This window comes from Saimiri boliviensis, chromosome 3 (genome assembly GCF_048565385.1).
Source record: "Saimiri boliviensis isolate mSaiBol1 chromosome 3, mSaiBol1.pri, whole genome shotgun sequence".
Lineage (NCBI taxonomy): Eukaryota > Metazoa > Chordata > Mammalia > Primates > Cebidae > Saimiri > Saimiri boliviensis.
In genome coordinates this window covers 69,885,611-69,902,597 of record NC_133451.1, presented here as the reverse complement: position 1 = coordinate 69,902,597, position 16,987 = coordinate 69,885,611, and the positions used below count along the sequence as shown (strand labels likewise).

Here is a 16,987-nt window from a genome sequence, read left to right as displayed (position 1 = left end):
TCTTTTCAAATTTAAATGAGTATCTGTCAAACTAATTAAGAGAAGATGCAATGCTCTTGTTCTGTGCTCATTAGAGAGCAACTTACTGGTCATAAATTCCTCAGGGTGTGGGAGTGAATAGTTCTCAACATTCTAGCTTAAGATTCCTGGCTTTTGTTTATTTCCACTTTGGTCTGTTCATCTCCTAGACCCAGAAAGACCATAAGACATGCGTTAAATCAAGCTTTAATTCCATAAAACAGAAATAGATCAGATTTTGAGATGTTGCAACTGATGCTTTTAGTCAATAAAACTGGAGGAAATGACCAGTATTGCATTTGAGTAACATCTTTTTCCCAGAATGCTTTATATTCCTGAGCGCACTGCAAATCTCAAACGTTTCTCTCACACACATAAATATAAATATTACACACACACACACACAGAGTTTTCCTGCCATTTTTGAAGATTTTGAAATTGAGGCTTAGTAAGCTGATTTGGTAAATAATAGGCAAACTGTCAGAGTCAAGAGTTTAGCATACCAAGACCACTACCTGCAAGCTGCTATAGCATTTTCTGGACTCCTGCCAGCTACCCACTACAATACTATGTATGCAATTTAATGTATAATGCATGTAGTTTATACTCCCAGGAACTCTGGAGGTAAAGGTTTTTACTCCCATTTTATTTATTATATAATTTTTGAGAGGGAGTCTCACTCTGTTGCCCAGGCTGGAGTGCAGTGCCTCGATTTTGGCTCACTGCAACCTCCGCCTCCTGGGTTCAAGTGATTGTCCTGCCTCAGCCTCCCAAGTAGCTGAGATTACAGGCACCTGCCACCAGGCCTGGCTAATTTTTGCATTTTAGTAGAGATGGGGGTTTCACCATGTTGGTCAGGCTGGTCTCAAACTCCCGACCTCAAATGATCCGCCTGCCTCCCAAAATGTGATTACAGGTGTCAGCCACCACGTCTAGCCTTTACTCCCATTTTACAGATACGAAAGTTGACATTCAGAGTAGCTAATGTGCATCACACTGGTAAGCAGCAGTCAGTAGTAAGTATGACACTTAAAAATATTTGTTGGCCGGGCGCGGTGGCTCAAGCCTGTAATCCCAGCACTTTGAGAGGCCGAGGCGGGTGGATCACGAGGTCAAGAGATCAAGACCAACCTGGTCAACATGGTGAAACCCGTCTCTACTAAAAATACAAAAAATTAGCTGGGCATGGTGGCATGTATCTGTAATCCCAGCTACTCAGGAGGCTGAGGCAGGAGAATTGCCTGAACCCAGGAGGCGGAGGTTGCGGTGAGCCAAGATCGCGCCATTGCACTCCAGCCTGGGTAACAAGAGCAAAACTCCGTCTCCAAAAAAAAAAAAAAAAAAAAAATACTCTTGGTTTAAGCCGGGCGCAGTGGCTCAAGCCTGTAATCCCAGCACTTTGGGAGGCCGAGGCAGGTGGATCACGAGGTCAAGAGATCGAGACCATCCTGGTCAACATGGTGAAACCCCGTCTCTACTAAAAATACAAAAAAAATTAGCTGGGCATCGTGGCGCATGCCTGTAATCCCAGCTACTCAGGAGGCTGAGGCAGGAGAATTACCTGAACCCAGGAGGCAGAGGTTGCAGTGAGCCAAGATCATGCCATTGCACTCCAGCCTGGGTAAAAAGAGCGAAATTCCGTCTCAAAAAAAAAAAAAAAAAACTTAAAAATTAAAATAATAATAATAATAATAATAATATTTGTTGGTTTAAAATATATAATATTGTATCTTTAATACATTTTTGGAACTATGAAATGATAAAGAATGATTCTGTATCAAAAGTGTTATTATAGAAAGAGATTGAACTGTAACTATTAGAATTTCTACCAAGTATCTTTAAAGTCATGTTTTAGAAAACAAGAATTTTTTCCCGTCTATTTAAAAGCATACGTATTGTCATTTTGTTGTTGTTGTTTGGTTTTGAGATTTAGGCCACTAAAAAAATATTTCCCCCTCTTCAGCAACTTCATTAGGTTTTCTTCCTTTGTTGTCACTTAGCTGAGTTGCACAGTTCTCTCAACAACCAAGCAATTCTATTTGACCATTTCTTTATAGTTTCCTCTTTTTGCTATTTATTTTTTAAATAGGATTATTTTAATTTCTGCTTACCCAAGTTACAGGGATGAGTTATACCTGCTTGCTCTCCAACAGTTTAAGGGACACAGAATGGGATGTGTTGCAGCTACAAGGCATGCCAAATTCAAATCTAATTTATGGTGCTCACTATTTTTCCAACTTTTCTTAGAATTTTTATAAGGAGAACTATTTTCTCCCACTAGAATGCAATAAAATCGTGCCTTGAAATATTTCTTCTGAGCTGTATGTCATTTAGTTATTTCCTGGGTAAATCCTGGCTGTTGATTTCTCCGCTTGTTTTTAATTAAAATTCACTCTGATGATGCCGTCAAGGCCGTGGCTCCGCTGCTGTGCCCACACCACTGAAGTCATCAGGAAATAGGGCTGACTGATCTTCCTACAACAAATCTTTCCACACATACACTCATACTGACGCTTTTACCGCCATGGGGACATTACTTTTCAAGTCTGCATTTGAGCTGTATAAGAGGCATTTAAATCCAAATCAGTTTAATGGTTATTAGTAATGCTTCGTTCAGCACTCTATCAAAGGTGCATGTACCTTGACCCTTGAGGAATTCAATCCAGGGAAACATATTAGATGGATTTTTGACATTTTAGAGACAAAATGTACCCTAGAGATAAGCGAGTTCACATTTTTGGTTTTATAGATGAGAACATTCTTAGCCTTATATAGAGGTAATTGTTTATTTACTACAAATTCAATCTGAAATCAATATAATATAATTCCTAGACCTCTTATTTTGAATGCAAGGTTACTTTTGTCTTATAAAACTTACTGTTTTAGTGTTTCAACATCCTTACTCTTTCTCTTTCCTATACTGCCTTAGATGGTTATGATTTCAAAAGTTTTACATAAATATCTCATAATATTACATAATATCTCAACAACTTGGCATAAATATAGCCAGCCATATTTGATATCAACAGCTTTAAAGCACAATCAACCAGTACCCCCAGTATTACAACAGGCTAAACAAGTTGAAGGCGTCCTCTTCCAAGGCAGCCAGAGGCTCCGGTTCTAACATACGTCCTCCTCTGCTGCCTGAAGACTGAGATGCTCTAGAGGCTTAAGAATACAAGATGCGCCGGGCGCGGTGGCTCACGCCTGTAATCCCAGCACTTTGGGAGGCCGAGGCAGGTGGATCACAAGGTCAAGAGCTCGAGACCATCCTGGTCAACATGGTGAAACCCCGTCTCTAGTAAAATACAAAAAATTAGCTGGGCACAGTGGCGCATGCCTGTAATCCCAGCTACTCGGGAGGCTGAGGCAGGAGAATCGCCTGAACCCAGGAGGCGGAGGTTGCGGTGAGCCGAGATCGCACCATTGCACTCCAGCCTGGGTAACAAGAGCGAAACTCCGGCTCAAAAAAAAAAAAAAAAATACAAGATGCTAGGCCGGGCGCGGTGGCTCAAGCCTGTAATCCCAGCACTTTGGGAGGCCGAGGCGGGTGGATCACGAGGTCAAGAGATCGAGACCATCCTGGTCAACATGGTAAAACCCCGTCTCTACTAAAAATACAAAAAATTAGCTGGGCGTGGTGGCGCGTGCCTGTAATCCCAGCTACTCAGGAGGCTGAGGCAGGAGAATTGCTTGAACCCAGGAGGCGGAGGTTGCGGTGAGCCGAGATCGCGCCATTGTACTCCAGCCTGGGTAACAAGAGCGAAACTCCGTCTCAAAAAAAAAAAAAAAAAAAGAAAACAAAACAAAACAAAACAAAAAGAATACAAGATGCTGGTGTTATTCCATTACTTCAAATGGTCATACTGCACAGAAAGTCAGAGGCTTTGGTCATAAATCAGTCAATAAACGTCTTGTTCCAAAGTATGTTTTGTTTTGTTTTGTCTGGGGTTTTTTTGAGTCTTGCTCTATCACCCAGGCTGGAGTGCAGTGGCATGATCTTAGCTCACTGCAACCTCTGCCTCCTGGGTTCAAGCGATTCTCCTCCCTCAGCCTCCTGAGTAGCTGGGACTACAGGCACCTGCCACCATGCCCAGCTAATTTTTTATATTTTTAGTAGAGACGGGCTTTCACCACGTTAGCCAGAATGGTTTTGATCTCCTGACCTCATGATTCACCCATCTCGGCCTCCCAGAGTTCTGGGATTACAGGTATGTGCCACCGCACCTGGCCAAATAGGTGTTTTTAAAAGACAACTATTTCAAGGAACACGTGGAGTCAAAATAAGGAGCCTTTATACCACATTGGACTTGGGCAAGCTGCAACGGCTCCATCCATCAATGCATCTTTAGTACAAATACAGAAGAATAAAATACAACGCAACAATAATGATGACAATAAAAATAATGTATGCTGAGCATTTACTATGTGCTATTTACATGCATTAGCTCATTCAATTCTTATAATCACTTTCTAAGGAAAATACTATGACCGTTATCCTCAATTTGGAGATAAGGACACTGAGGCACCAGGAGGGAAGTGATCTAAGGTTGCACAGTCACAGAGTATCAGTGGCAGAGCCAGGATTTTAATCCAGGCAGTCTGGCTCCAGCGTCCACCTTCCTAACTCTTCTGTCGTATTTGTACAGTAAGTTCCACTGAAGCATCTGGAGATGGATTCACATGTGTCATAATGAAAAGTAATTTGTTTTCCTATAGGCTGGACCAAGAGAGGTCCAATTTAAAACATTTTTCATATGATGAAGTTTATGTATTGTAATTAAATTTAATTTTGCCTACTATATATCAATGTATCTCCATAGTAAGCCCCAGAAGTGGGTAATCTTTCAAAGATAAAGCAAAAACATTCTAAGGAAAAAAAAAATCAAGAAAATCAACATATGACTGAATCGTGTTACTATAAATTTGTATATTTTTACAGCTTTCAATAGACAATTACATGCATAGAATGTGGATTTAATTTTATACATTGTAAGATACAGATAACATAAAATCTAGGAGAGAAATCCTTTGTCCAACATTTCTTTTTTTCTGAGATAAGGGGATGACCTACAGGACTTTGTAATTTTTTCCCCCCTGGTTTAATAAGGACTTGTTTATTTTGAGGAAAAAAAGGTCACAAACATCAGGTTGTTCACAAAAATAACCCACAGTATCAACTTTAGAAAACAAATCTTAAGACTGTAACACTAGTTATTTTTCTAGAGGATGCATTTGACATGCCAGCTCTCATTCACAAAAATACGTCATTACATTTGTGTTGAACTGCCCCACACAGCACACTAAGGTGGGGTGCAACACACACACACGTCTAACTCAAAGCTGCTTTCAGGAGCTACTCAACTAAATGGGATTGCCTTTGCAGTTAGGGAAGCAACTACTGAACTCATGTATGAATGAAAAGAACTGTATTCCCTGCATAACAAGAGATTATTTTGGAGACAGTTGGTAAAAAGCATACATCATTTTTATTGTTAAGTCATAAAGAGGTATCAAAATTAAAAGCAAAAATTACAGGATAAGACTTAACAAAAAACTACCAGGAGCGTCAAAGGGAGTGAGAATGGGACTAGGCACAGGGAAATATGAATTAATGAACATGGGAAGGACAAGGATGGGGAGGACAGTGAGCAAGTGCTGAAGATACTAGGAGAGAGGATCTGGTGAAAAATTTGATCTTAGACAAGTGCCCAGGTAAAGAAATAATGAGCTAAGATTTCTAAACCCCACTATGTGCCTAAGAGTCATGCTCACCATTGGTGCTGTCTCTGTCAACCTCTCCTTTCTCAGCCTCCTTTTCATCATCCTTGATCAACGCCAGCTGGTCATCCCCCCATCTTCATTACCATCATCATCCCGTGGGTCCCCTCCTCAGCAGAGTCATCTGCACCCCTCTCAGACTCCATCTTCACATGAGTCTCATCTTTCTTCGAGGAGCTGCTGCTCTGCTCCTCTTCTGACTTACCATTCTTCATCTCTGCTTGTTTGCTCTGTTCCTTTTCAATTTTTTCCGGGTTTTCCAGGAGAGAATCCACTTTTTGCTTTATCTGGGACAGCTCCTTCTCAATGGCCTGAAGGTCATCTCCTTTCAACTTTCCAGACTTGGAAGATTCCTGCTGTCCACTCTTAGAATCAAAGCCACTTTTGCCCCTTCGCGAGGTGTTTCCTGATACACGCTGACATTTCGAGGGCACTACAGCCCAAGCAATAGGAGAAGGAGGAGGAGGTACACATCCTGGGTAACTGTACGTCCTATCATAATAATGCCGTTGAAAGTCATAGTCCAAGTCAAAAGAGGAGCCATATATCTCCGCTGCAGATTGCTTCACACCTGCTTTTCCTCAGTTCACTTTTGGCTCTGCAGCCAGGTTAGTATCTAAAACCTGGCCAGCACTCATTCTGCCATCCTCTCCTGCTGCAGCAGGCCGGGCATTTCTCTCATTGATATACTGAACAAAGACAAAGCGCTTATGAACAGAGCAGCCCACAATTTTGCCACACTTGGAAAAGATTGCCTCCACATCAGATTTCTTGACCACGAGAGTGTTGAGATTCCCAATGAACACACAGGAGTTCACGGAGCGAGGATCTGTCTTGTTGGTAACATTGCTGGCCATTGTGTTTGATCATAAGGTTTCCCGCAAAGCCGAAAATGTAGCTGAAGATCAAAAAACTCTCACAGGAGGGAGGAGGGAGCAGAGATTCGATTCTGAGTCTCCTACTCCCAGGTTCTACGCGGAGAAGCCGTCTGCTGCTGGAGGTCAGCAACATGGCCACAACCGCTCAGTCTTCATCCCTTCACAAAATGGCTGTAATTGTTTTTTAGTTAGTCGTAAAATCATTTGAGTTTTCTTTGTATCAGGAGCAGTACTTATCACAGGGATTGGGATGGTAGGTGCTCAATAAATAGTTCATGAACGAAGTCAAGGAAAACAGATTCTGTAATTGCTCCTGGGTGGCTTCACACTTGGCAAGTATTTGAAAAGCGAACTTTCTCTTTCCTTGAAGGGGAGTGTTGAAATGTCAAGGCATTTCCTCAGCCAACTTCTTTCTTCTGCTCTCTTTATCACCACAAAACAGCTGTGTGTCCACAGAGTCTGAACCAACCAGCTGAGAAGTGAACCCTTGAACCAACCTGCTTATTGTTTTGCGCCCACAATCTATCAAGTACCTGGCCTGAAGATTTTGGGGACTGAATTGTCTGATAATTTGAGAGCTATGTATAAAGAAGATATCTAGTCCAGACTAAACCTGTAAGAAGTAGAGGAGTAAAGCCAGGCATGGTGGCTCACGCCTATAATCCCAGCACTTTGGGAGGCCAAGGCGGGTGGATCATCTGAGGAGACCAGCGTGGCCAACACAGTGAAATCCCGTCTCTACTAAAATACGAAAAATTAGCTACTCGAGAGGCTGAGGCAGGAGAAGCAGCTTCCCCTTGAAGCTGGGAGGCGGAGGTTGCAGTGAGTAGAGATTGCACCATTGCACTCCAGCCTGGGTGACAGAGCAAGACTCTGTCTCAAAAATAAATAAATAAATAAATAGTAGAGAAGCACGGGACTCCACCTTAAAAATAAATAAATAAATAAATAAATAGAAAGAAAGTAGAGGAGTATATTTTCCCTACATAACCTGAGGAAAATAATTTCAATTAACAGGATGGCTAATTCCTTGCTAAAAGAGACAGTCCCATGCTGGAAGCTCCCAACAGCTGTTACTTAACTCAGTGTTTCTCAGCCTTGGCACTACTGACAATTAGGACCAGACCAGGTAATTCTCTACTGGTCGGGGGGGCCTTTCCTGTGCATTGCAGGATGTGGGCAGCATCCGTGACATCTACCTACTAGATGCCAATAGCACGACCCCTTTCCCACACCACACACACAGCTGTGACTACCGAAAATCTCTCCAGGTTTTGCTAAATGTCCCCTGGAGGGAGATCGTCTCTAGCTGAAAACCACTGATTTAAATTTTTAAGTGTCACCAAATTTTCTTTCCCTTTCACAACAAACTATGGATGGCTAATTTTAAACACGCTGAAAACTTCTCTTCCTTCTCAAAGGCATGGGTTGATGCAAAAGTAATCATGGTTTTTGCCATTAAAGTAATTGCAAAAATCATGATTACTTTTGCAGCAACCTAACAGATTTTAGGGTAGTATAAAAATACAGACTTTCCACTTTTCCTAGTCCCTGGTTCTGATTGATTCTCATGGATGCTTCATGAGGATTCACTGCCAATCAAAACCAGTAATACTTAAACACGTATTTCTTATCTCAGGTATTTTTACAACATTAACTCCCGAATTCTCACCACTCCCTTTTCTACAGGTGAGATAAGAAGAATACTTGTTCATTTTCAGTTACAATACCGTATTAAAATGTTGTAACTGTAAAAGCATTAAATGGGAGCATTTATAAAAATTTCCATATTGTACCTATGGGCAATGAAAACTGGCAGCACCAACAGAGACATTCCAGAGCAGTGACCAAAAGTTACAGTCACCTGGTGTCTTATCAAGACCGTTTTTTGATAAGAAAGTTGAAGTGCCGGGTGCGGTGGCTCAAGTCTGTAATCCCAGCACTTTGGGGGGCTGAGGCGGGTGGATCACAAGGTCAAGAGATCAAGACCATCCTTGGTCAACATGGTGAAACCCCGACTCTACTAAAAATACAAAAAATTAGCTGGGCATGATGGCGTGTGCCTGTAATCCCAGCTACTCAGGAGGCTGAGGCAGGAGAATCGCCTGAACCCAGGAGGCGGAGGTTGCGGTGAGTTGAGATCGCGCCATTGCACTCCAGCCTGGGTAACAAGAGCGAAACTCCGTCTCAAAAAAAAAAGAAAGTTGAAGTACATTTTCTTTAGGTGCTATTAGCTGCTGAAGTCACGGGCTGTTAGTTAATCGATGTGCTTTGTTGAGTTATTAATGTAATATCATGTAGCTTCAGTGGCCGACTGTATCCTAGGAAAACCACCTTGATCATGTGAAAGCCCAGTTTTCTGCTTTCTTTCCAGTGATTTATATAGTCTAACGGTATGCTTCTCTGTCCCAAGCATCATAAGCACAGCACCTCAAGACACATCAGGAAGGAGCAAGCTATGTATATAACCTGCTCTTTGACTCACGTGGCATGGAACTCTTTGTTCTTAGGTTAAACCATAAAGAAGGCAATATGATATATGGTCAGCATCTAATAGATGCAGGCCCATAAAATAATCAAAGGCTGCAAAAGCAAGTCTTTTTTTTTTTTTAGACCGAATACAGTGGCACGTTCATGGCTCACTGCAGCCTTGACCTCCTGGGCTCAAGCCAGCTTTCCGCTTCAGCCTCCTGAGTAGCTGGAACTACAGGTGTGTGCCACCACACCTGGCTAATTTTTAAAACAATGTTTTTGTAGAGGGTCCACTACGTTGTCCTGGGCTCAAGTGATCCTCCCGCCTCAGCCTCCCAGAGTGCTAGATTCCAGGTGTTATATCTTTTCTTGATATCTAAACACTGGCATTAACAAGTACAACAGCACCACCACTTGTGACCAGCATGTGCCTACAGGTCCTGTGCCAAGCACCCCGCTTCCTTGTCCCTTAACCCGCATAACTGCTCCATGAGGAAACCATATTTCCCTACATTTTACAGATGAGGTTCACAGAGATAAGTATTCTGCCCAAAGTGACAGACGGTGATGAACCAGGAATTCAAACCTAGGACCATTCAACTTCAAAGCCTGTGATAGGACACCATCCCGACAAGCACAGGGAGACGGAAAGAATGCTGCTGACATGTCCACCACCAGAAACAAAACAAAGCCTGCTTTCTCCAAAAGCAATGGGTAAGGGTTTGAGATACCCTAGATTTATATTATTTTCTTTTTTCTTTCTTTTTTTTTTTTTTTTGAGATGGAGTTTCACTCTTGTTACCCAGGCTGGAGTGCAATGGTGCGATCTCGGCTCACTGCAACCTCCGCCTCCTCGATTCAGGCAATTCTCCTGCCTCAGCCTCCTGAGTAGCTGGGATTACGGGCACACACCACCATGCCTAGCTAATTTTTTTTGTATTTTTAGTAGAGACAGGGTTTTACCATGTTGGCCCGGATGGTCTCGATCTCTTGACCTCGTGATCCACCAGCCTCGGCCTCCCAAAGTGCTGGGATTACAGGCGTGAGCCACCGCGCCCAGTCGATTTGTATTATTTTCATCTTGAAACAAAGAATAAAGGAGATGAACTGGTCATTACTCTTCGACCTATCTTGAACGGCCAGTTTATCCACTAAGGGGGATTTTGCTGTACTTGAATGGAATGGCAATGTGAGAGACCCTACAGTTTCCTTTCACATTAATTGCTCATTCTCTGAAGGGACACAACTCAGGATCAAGGTGTTTTTCCTCTGTCTCAAAAGCTACTACTAAAGCCTTCCTTTTAATCTTTAACCACCGTGCTAATATAAAGAACTCTTTTATTGTTATTATTCAACAGGTAACACCTCAGCACACACTGTGGCAAAGTTCTTGGGTTTATTGATCTTTGCTGGAATGTGATAATCTTTCACTGAGCCTGCTGAAGCTGAAGCCCTGGGAGTCATCCTCCTCACCTTGCTCCCCTGCACCCAAGCAGTCAGCCAGTTACCAGGTCTGTACCTTCTGGATATTCAATGCATCACTTCCTTTCCTTCCCCTCCCACAGCTGCCATTCAGGCCCCCATTATTTTTCACATGGACCAGCCTATCCTCACTGGTTTCTTTTGCTTCAGACTTAACATCTTTAAAACTAGCTCCCAAAATGCAGTAAGAATGGTCTTTTGCAACAACAGGTCTGATTTTGTCACTACTCTGCCTTTTAATTATTTTGTAATGCCTCATCACCTTTCTGGGTTCTGTTCAAACTCATGAGCATCCTCACACACACTCTTTAGTCAAAGAATACCAAATATGCTCAGACAGGGCTACCCCCAACGTGGCCCCTTGTCAAACTAGAAAACGCCACCTCTTTCTCCAGGTGGATACAGCTGCACCAGGGGGCAAAGCCCAGGCTGAATTTCAGCCCCTGCTTCGCACTTCCTGACCACCCCTACCACATCCCTACCTGTCTTTTAGCAGGTCACGAGTGTGCCATCAGCCCTGCATCCCTGGCTACGGTTCTCTGAGTACCTCTCTCCCTTTGCGTGAGCTACTTTGTCTAGCTAGAACGCCTTCACTCACTAAATCCATTTACCTAACGCCTGTTCATCCTTCCAAAGATCAGGACAATCATCTGCCTACAAGATGCTTCCATCTTTTCTATGCTACCAGAAAAACTTCATTACAGCATGCCTGCTATAAGCGTAGATTTTTTTTCATCTGTTTTCACCAGTAGGTGCTGCATTCTCTGAAAGCAAGAACCCAGTCCTTCAGATGTGCATGCCCACAAAGCCTAGAGCAGTGCCTGGGAGACTGTAGATAAGAAGTTGCTAAATGCCAAACAAACAAATGCTGCCTCTTGCTGTCTGAGCCTTGTCACCTTGTTAGATGGGGGCCTTTTGGTCCCCCTACAACCAGCAATTTGGAGATTATAGGATGACGGGATCTGCTTCCTGAAACTACACAATCCGTACTCAAATAACCAGAAGCCAGATCTCATTTATCAATTATTTCATTAACCTATGCTTTAGAAGAAGAAACATCTTGGATTTCAGCGTCCTGTTCCTTCTGGACCAGCTCACTCACAGATCTGTCATGGAACATTTTGTTCTTCACTGGGTCCTGCCCCTTTCTTTCATCTTCTCCTCCTTGTCTTGTTCTGCTTAACAAGAGCCATCCAGCTGGATGGTGCGTGCGTGGGAATTTGTGTGACTCTCTAGTTTCACAAATGTTTATACCATCTGCATAACAAAATAGGAAAAATAAACATGAAAAAACCTATCCATACTTCCTGAATGACAGTCTCCATCTCTTCTATTTCCACCTTCCATGGGATTTTTCTCATGAGTCCAGTTGGTCTTCCCCTCATGGCCACACCGATTTTGTTTATGACTTCACTCTGCTCTTCTCGTCACTTCCTCCTTGAATCCTTTCCTAATTTCCCACTGATAGGAATCCACAACTCTCTTTGCCTATTTAAGTCAGGCCAAAAGGAATACAGCCACCGGATTTAAACTCCCTGTCAAACAAAGGCACTTGTATATCTGAAATCGAGTCACTTTATTTATGAAAAATGTACTTGTCGATCGGGTGGTCTCTTTCGCTGAGTCGCTTTAGGAAGGACTGGGCAGATACTACACCTTTTATCAGAGACAGAGGTTACTGTCTCCCGTTCCCATCTATTCTAGGAGGACATGGTCCCCAACAAGGCCCTGTTGAAGTGGTAAGGCTGAACTTGCTCTTTCTCAGCTGTAGGCAGAGCTGTTCGCATTGCTGCTGGTGCAACCTGGTGCTGCGCAAGGCTGAGTTTATCAGGTGGTAAGGCTCTAGAGCTGCGGGGCACCTGGGGTAGAGCCCAGTGATGGCTCTGGGGTGAGCCAGTTCGACACACTAGCAGATGTGGGGGACAGATTCCCAGACGCTTAGAATGGTTCTGATGGGATTTTATTCCTGTTGTTGCAAATGATGAAGTGTGACCAACAGAGAAATTCAACCAAAAATGGGAATTTCTTGAGAAGGCCAGGGATGGAGATGGCCTCAGGGACTGGAAATTCTTGTCAGGTTATCCCTTGAGAGAGACAGCATCCACTGGAGTGTGTGTGTGTGTGTGTGTGTGTGTGTGTGTGTGTCTGTGCCTATCTACCTACCTATACATCTAGACACAGTCATGCATTGCTGAACAATGGGAATACGTGACAAGATTAGGCAATTTCATCGTACAAACATCATAGACAGTATGTACACAAACCTAGGTGTTATATACAATATATTTCGCTTTTCTTCTTAGAGACAGGGTCTTGCTCTGTTGCTCAGGCTGGAGTATAGTGGTGTGATCACAGCTCACTGCAGCCTCCACCTCCCAGGCTCAAGCAATCCTTTTGCCTCTTAACTCCCAAGTAGCTGGGATCATAGGCACAAGCCACCATACCTGGCTATTTTTTATATGACAAAACAAATGTCCCGGCACATTACTCAAGATTAAACGTTTCCCCTACTTGATCTGCAGGGCCAATAGCAGGTGCTGTGTATCACGTTTCTGAATATGCTCCATTATCAGTTTACGGAACCACTGTCATGCATGGGGTCTGTTGTTGACCCAAATGTTATTATGTGGTGCATGACAGTATATATAGAGAGAGAACAAGGTGAGAAAAAGACCTCACTTTCATCTACACCAGCAGGATTCAGTGTGTGTGCATGTGGGGGCAAAGTACATAGAAGACAAGCACAGAGCAGAGAACTTCAGGTTTACCTTATCCCAGCTGAACAACTGCAGAAGAGACTTCTGCTTCCTCTTAAACTCAATGTGCAAAAACATAAAACTCCAAAGAAATCTCTGATTTGCCTGGCTTAGACACTTGCTCATCTAAGACAGGCCCTCATAATTGTTTATTCAGTGGTCACCAACCCCTGTTTTACTCCAGAAGTATAATTTTGATTCTATTACACCATCAGATAATGATATGCTCAGAAAGCAGCTCCTTCATCACCCTAAGGGATTAACCCTGCCTGATTTATAACATTCATGGTAATCTGACTCTCTGCCAGTTACTAGTGTAGGTAAGGATATAGGCCATAAGCCTAGCTAATGAGATCTGACCCCCCAAAAAAGAGAGTTTGCAGGACGATTTTTGAAAAAGTATTTCTCATTCTTGATGAAATACGCAAAACTAGAACTCCTTTCCTTCTTTGGACAAAGATCTGTGAGGATGTGATGCCTGGAGCCACAGCAACCATCTTGCAACTATAAGGAACAAACTTAAGGAAGAAAGTCATCATGCTAAAGGTGGTAGAATGAAAATACAGACAAACTCGGAGCTTTGATGACATCACTATGACAAATTAACCCTGGTACCATGTCTTTCAGGAAGCCAGTCTGCAGATAGAGCAATGGAACTGATGTTTGAAGTCAGCTGAAATGAGCAACTATACAATCCAAAAAGAAAGTGAATAGCTGGCCGGGCATGGTGGCTCACGCCTGTAATCCCAGCACTTTGGGAGGCTGAGGCGGGTGGATCACGAGGTCAAGAGATCGAGACCATCCTGGTCAACATGGTGAAACCCCGTCTCTACTAAAAATACAAAAATTAGCTAGGCGTGGTGGCACCTGCCTGTAATCCCAGCTTGGGAGGCTGAGGCAGGAGAATTGCTTGAACCCAGGAGGCGGAGGTTGTGGTGAGCTGAGATAGCGCCACTGCACTCCAGCCTGGGTAACAAGAGCGAAACTCCATCTCAAAAAAAACAAAAAAAAAACAACAAAAAAGAAAGTGAATAGCTACCTACTTTCTAAATAATAATAAGACTTAATGGTTATTGAGTTCCTATTACATGTCAGGCAGTGTTCCAAGTGCTTTATGTATATTATCACACTTAATCTACACAACGACCCAATAAGGTAGAAACTGATTATTCCCTACTTTTTAGATGAGTAAAAGAGGTCCAGAAACATTAAGTAACTTATCCAAGGTCACAAATTCAGCAGTGCCAAGGTTGGAACTCCCACACAGGCCTTCTGCCTCCAAGATCTTTTAACCACTAGGTTAACGTTGATGTATTCCTGGCTTCCTATAGTTGGATTTCACAAGCTTCCTTCATATCTTTCAAAGAAGCCTCTTTTTATTTGAGTTGGTCTGGGTGGGTTTATGTTCACTATACCCAAATGTTCTCTCAGACACTGGCATTGGCAAGATTCGGGCTTGCTTTCTCTACTCCGTAACAAATCTGTGAATTTCAATGTCTATTTGTTAAATGCAACAAATCCAAATCACACAGTAAAGCCCTGATTAGTAGAATTCATGGCATTCCAAAGGTTCCCTGTTCCTTTCCCGATTGTCACATAGCGGATGTTAGTCTGACATCAGGTCCTGTGGCGTCACACTTCCAATATTATGTGATTTATTAATTAAACTATGAATGAGTACCTAATAAGGGATGAAATTGTTGGCACTGTAATTCAAACACTGTGATTGTCCCATGATGTCCTCACCTCTGATTTTATGTTTTTTAACTTTTCAAAGTTAAAGTTTTTATGTAAGCAGCATCCTGCGATTGCATGGATCGTTGTGACTCTAGAGACTAGGAAGGCATTTCTCTGGCCTTACTATTGTTTTTTCATGTCACACCCTCACTCCCTCATTCATTCAACAAATATTTGAGTATCTGCATGCACCAGGCACTACACTAGGCACTGGCATCAATAGGTTATGTTCTCTGCCCTCACATAGGGCAATAAAGTGTAATTGTATGCCATATCGGTTTTCCCTCTAAATCAACAGGACAGCTACAACAAATAAAAAGGGCACGTAGGATTAGATATTTGTGGATGAGAAATCCAATGTAGCAGCTAAGAGCACAGACTGTTGACAGATGACCTGGTTTCAAGTCCCTGTCACTGTGTGACTTTGGATCAGTTCTCCTGTATCTCAGTTGTTTAACCTTTTAAATGGGGACAAAAACTGTAGCTCTGTCATTGGATTAAGAGAGACAGGATTTTTGCAAATCACTGAAAATGTAGTAAGTACTATAGAAATGTTTTTCCCAAAGAAAAAAGAGCCTCAGTCCACTGTACCCACTGACCTTAACTGAGCAACCTGGCAGCCAGCAGTAGTGATGTGACAGCACCAGAAACTGCACACAGACACAGAGCATCATCAGTGTTGGGGACCAGGGTGACCCTGCAGGAAGATGACTGCCCTGGCTACCGCCTCCAAGTGAAATAGGGCTTCCACAATCGGTTGCTTCTGGCTCTCAGAATTCCCAAACTAAGGTGTCAGTTAAAAAGAACTTAAGGAGATGTTTCCTAAAGATTTGGTTTTTAATAAGCAGATCTTGGAAGGAAGCAGAAACACAAATTTGGAAGGGATTTTAGAAGTCAAGCTCTCCCCCATTTTTTTTTAAAGTTTACATTGTTTAATAATTAGAGGAATGCTGTAAAGATTACTGATTTGACAACTAAAAATACACAACATATGTCATAAAAAATAGTGGAAGTTGTGAAGCCAAAAGATTACAACTTGACCAACTGAATAATAACAGGGCCAGTCATTGTGGGTGGTTTTATCATTCCTTCAGATTTATATTAAATTATATCATCCATTGTGGAGAAATAGGAACACTTTTACACTGTTGGTGGGAGTGTAAATTGGTTCAACCATTGTGGAAGACAGTGCAGCACTTTCTCAAGGATGTAGAACTGAAAATACCATTTGACCCAGCAATCCCATTACTGGGTATATACTCAAAGAATTATAAACCATACTATTATAAAGACACATGCACACCCATGTTTATTGTGGCACTGTTCACAATAGCAAAGACTTGGAACCAACGAAATGTCCATAAATGATAGACTGGATAAAGACAATGTGGCACACATGCACCATGGAATACTATGCAGACATAAAAAAGGATGACTTCATGTCCTTTGCAGGGACATGGATGAAGCTGGAAACCATCATTCTCAGCAAACTAACACAAGAACAGACAATAAAACACCGCATGTTCTCACTCATAAGTGGGAGTTGAACAATGAGAACACATGGACACAGGGAGGGGAGCATCACACACTGGAGCCTGTCAGGGGGTTGGGGGCTAAGGGAGGGATAGCATTAGGAGAAATACTTCATGTAGATGATGGAGTGATGGATTCAGCAAACCACCATGGCACTTGTATACCGAAGTAACAAATCTGCATGTTCTGCACATGTACCCCAGAACTTAAAGTATATTAATAAAAAAATTATATCATCCATGTTCTTTACTGTATTTGGGTTGAAGAGGTAAAAACATAGTACCTTTCTGAGTCACTAAGTACATGATCTCTGCTAGGATCCCAAATCCA

General features: G+C 42.5%; 1 protein-coding gene and 1 pseudogene across 4 annotated transcripts in view; both read right to left on the bottom strand.

Annotated features, from left to right (window-relative positions):
* SHROOM3 (shroom family member 3) overlaps positions 1 to 16,987 on the bottom strand; it is a 379,671-nt gene that overhangs the window by 179,195 nt on the left and 183,489 nt on the right. The gene's annotated exons all lie outside the window — the stretch shown is intronic.
* LOC141584008 (heterogeneous nuclear ribonucleoproteins C1/C2 pseudogene) overlaps positions 1 to 16,987 on the bottom strand; it is a 30,915-nt pseudogene extending 13,928 nt beyond the window's left edge.